This window comes from Falco cherrug, unplaced genomic scaffold (genome assembly GCF_023634085.1).
Source record: "Falco cherrug isolate bFalChe1 unplaced genomic scaffold, bFalChe1.pri U_21a, whole genome shotgun sequence".
NCBI lineage: Eukaryota > Metazoa > Chordata > Aves > Falconiformes > Falconidae > Falco > Falco cherrug.
In genome coordinates this window covers 254,341-258,757 of record NW_026599289.1, presented here as the reverse complement: position 1 = coordinate 258,757, position 4,417 = coordinate 254,341, and positions in this window count along the sequence as shown.

The following is a 4,417-nucleotide window of genomic DNA, read 5'->3' as shown; positions in this document are numbered from 1 at the left end:
TCGGCTGGTGACAAAATGTTCCAAACACACACCCCATGCACAACTCCACCGGGGAAGGTGCCAGAAACGAGTTCTGTTGGTAGTTTTTACACTACCCCGGTAGGCAGCTGAAAGGCACCACAAAACTTGTTCTACCTGCTTTCTGGCTGAGATGGGGAATCGCTGACTTTTGGACTCGGCTGCTGACAAAATGTTCCAAACACACCCCATGCACAACTCCACCGGGGAAGGTGCCAGAAACGAGTTCTGTTGGTAGTTTTTACACTACCCCGGTAGGCAGCTGAAAGGCACCACAAAACTTGTTCTACCTGCTTTCTGGGCTGAGATGGGAATCGCTGAATTTTGGACTCGGCTGGTGACAAAATGTTCCAACACACCCCATGCACACCTCACCGGGGAAGGTGCCAGAAACGAGTTCTGTTGGTAGTTTTTACACTACCCCGGTAGGCAGCTGAAAGGCACCACAAAACTTGTTCTACCCTGCTTTCTGGGCTGAGATGGGGAATCGCTGACTTTTGGACTCGGCTGGTGACAAAATGTTCCAAACACACCCATGCACACCTCCACCGGGGAAGGTGCCAGAAACGAGTTCTGTTGGTAGTTTTTACACTACCCCGGTAGGCAGCTGAAAGGCACCACAAAACTTGTTCTACCTGCTTTCTGGGCTGAGATGGGGAATCGCTGAATTTTGGACTCGGCTGGTGACAAAATGTTCCAAACACACCCCATGCACACCTCCACCGGGGAAGGTGCCAGAAACGAGTTCTGTTGGTAGTTTTTACACTACCCCGGTAGGCAGCTGAAAGGCACCACAAAACTTGTTCTACCTGCTTTCTGGGCTGAGATGGGAATCGCTGACTTTTGGACTCGGCTGGTGACAAAATGTTCCAAACACACCCCCATGCACAACTCCACCGGGAAGGTGCCAGAAACGAGTTCTGTTGGTAGTTTTTACACTACCCCCGGTAGGCAGCTGAAAGGCACCACAAAACTTGTTCTACCTGCTTCTGGGCTGAGATGGGGAATCGCTGACTTTTGGGACTCGGCTGCTGACAAAAATGTTCCAAACACACACCCATGCACAACTCCACCGGGAAGGTGCCAGAAAACGAGTTCTGTTGGTAGTTTTTACACTACCCCGGTAGGCAGCTGAAAGGCACCACAAAACTTGTTCTACCTGCTTTCTGGGCTGAGATGGGGAATCGCTGACTTTTGGACTCGGCTGGTGACAAAATGTTCCAAACACACCCCATGCACACCTCCACCGGGGAAGGTGCCAGAAACGAGTTCTGTTGGTAGTTTTTACACTACCCCGGTAGGCAGCTGAAAGGCACCACAAAAACTTGTTCTACCTGCTTTCTGGGCTGAGATGGGGAATCGCTGGACTTTTGGACTCGGCTGGTGACAAAATGTTCCAAACACACCCCATGCACACCTCCACCGGGGAAGGTGCCAGAAACGAGTTCTGTTGGTAGTTTTTACACTACCCCGGTAGGCAGCTGAAAGGCACCACAAAACTTGTTCTACCTGCTTTCTGGGCTGAGATGGGGAATCGCTGACTTTTGGACTCGGCTGGTGACAAAATGTTCCAAACACACCCCATGCACAACTCCTCCGGGGAAGGTGCCAGAAACGAGTTCTGTTGGTAGTTTTTACACTACCCCGGTAGGCAGCTGAAAGGCACCACAAAACTTGTTCTACCTGCTTTCTGGGCTGAGATGGGGAATCGCTGACTTTTGGACTCGGCTGGTGACAAAATGTTCCAAACACACCCCATGCACAACTCCACCGGGGAAGGTGCCAGAAACGAGTTCTGTTGGTAGTTTTTACACTACCCCGGTAGGCAGCTGAAAGGCACCACAAAACTTGTTCTACCCTGCTTTCTGGGCTGAGATGGGGAATCGCTGACTTTTGGACTCGGCTGCTGACAAAATGTTCCAAACACACCCCATGCACAACTCCACCGGGGAAGGTGCCAGAAACGAGTTCTGTTGGTAGTTTTTACACTACCCCGGTAGGCAGCTGAAAGGCACCACAAAACTTGTTCTACCTGCTTTCTGGGCTGAGATGGGGAATCGCTGACTTTTGGACTCGGCTGGTGACAAAATGTTCCAAACACACCCCATGCACACCTCCACCGGGGAAGGTGCCAGAAACGAGTTCTGTTGGTAGTTTTTTACACTACCCCGGTAGGCAGCTGAAAGGCACCACAAAACTTGTTCTACCTGCTTTCTGGGCTGAGATGGGGAATCGCTGACTTTTGGACTCGGCTGGTGACAAAATGTTCCAAACCACACCCCCATGCACAACTCCACCGGGGAAGGTGCCAGAAACGAGTTCTGTTGGTAGTTTTTACACTACCCCCGGTAGGCAGCTGAAAGGCACCACAAAACTTGTTCTACCTGCTTTCTGGCTGAGATGGGGAATCGCTGACTTTTGGACTCGGCTGGTGACAAAATGTTCCAAACACACCCATGCACAACTCCTCCGGGGAGGTGCCAGAAACGAGTTCTGTTGGTAGTTTTTACAATACCCCGGTAGGCAGCTGAAAGGCACCACAAAACTTGTTCTACCTGCTTTCTGGGCTGAGATGGGGAATCGCTGAATTTGGACTCGGCTGGTGACAAAATGTTCCAAACCACACCCCATGCACAACTCCACCGGGGAAGGTGCCAGAAACGAGTTCTGTTGGTAGTTTTTACACTACCCCGGTAGGCAGCTGAAAGGCACCACAAAACTTGTTCTACCTGCTTTCTGGGCTGAGATGGGGAATCGCTGAATTTTGGACTCGGCTGGTGACAAAATGTTCCAAACACACCCCATGCACAACTCCACCGGGGAAGGTGCCAGAAACGAGTTCTGTTGGTAGTTTTTACACTACCCCGGTAGGCAGCTGAAAGGCACCACAAAACTTGTTCTACCTGCTTTCTGGGCTGAGATGGGGAATCGCTGACCTTTTGGACTCGGCTGCTGACAAAATGTTCCAAACACACCCCATGCACAACTCCACCGGGGAAGGTGCCAGAAACGAGTTCTGTTGGTAGTTTTTACACTACCCCGGTAGGCAGCTGAAAGGCACCACAAAACTTGTTCTACCTGCTTTCTGGGCTGAGATGGGGAATCGCTGACTTTTGGACTCGGCTGGTGACAAAATGTTCCAAACACACCCCATGCACACCTCCACCGGGGAAGGTGCCAGAAACGAGTTCTGTTGGTAGTTTTTACACTACCCCGGTAGGCAGCTGAAAGGCACCACAAAACTTGTTCTACCTGCTTTCTGGGCTGAGATGGGGAATCGCTGACTTTTGGACTCGGCTGGCTGACAAAATGTTCCAAACACACCCCATGCACACCTCCACCGGGGAAGGTGCCAGAAACGAGTTCTGTTGGTAGTTTTTACACTACCCCGGTAGGCAGCTGAAAGGCACCACAAAACTTGTTCTACCTGCTTTCTGGGCTGAGATGGGGAATCGCTGACTTTTGGACTCGGCTGCTGACAAAATGTTCCAAACACACCCCATGCACACTCCACCGGGGAAGGTGCCAGAAACGAGTTCTGTTGGTAGTTTTTACACTACCCCCGGTAGGCAGCTGAAAGGCACCACAAAACTTGTTCTACCCTGCTTTCTGGGCTGAGATGGGGAATCGCTGACTTTTGGACTCGGCTGGTGACAAAATGTTCCAAACACACCCCATGCACAACTCCACCGGGGAAGGTGCCAGAAACGAGTTCTGTTGGTAGTTTTTACACTACCCCGGTAGGCAGCTGAAAGGCACCACAAAACTTGTTCTACCTGCTTTCTGGGCTGAGATGGGGAATCGCTGACTTTTGGACTCGGCTGCTGACAAAATGTTCCAAACACACCCCATGCACAACTCCACCGGGGAAGGTGCCAGAAACGAGTTCTGTTGGTAGTTTTTACACTACCCCGGTAGGCAGCTGAAAGGCACCACAAAACTTGTTCTACCTGCTTTCTGGGCTGAGATGGGGAATCGCTGACTTTTGGACTCGGCTGGTGACAAAATGTTCCAAACACACCCCATGCACAACTCCACCGGGGAAGGTGCCAGAAACGAGTTCTGTTGGTAGTTTTTACACTACCCCGGTAGGCAGCTGAAAGGCACCACAAAACTTGTTCTACCTGCTTTCTGGGCTGAGATGGGGAATCGCTGAATTTTGGACTCGGCTGGTGACAAAATGTTCCAAACACACCCCATGCACAACTCCACCGGGAAGGTGCCAGAAACGAGTTCTGTTGGTAGTTTTTACACTACCCCGGTAGGCAGCTGAAAGGCACCACAAAACTTGTTCTACCTGCTTTCTGGGCTGAGATGGGGAATCGCTGACTTTTGGACTCGGCTGGTGACAAATGTTCCAAACACACCCCATGCACAACTCCACCGGGGAAGGTGCCAG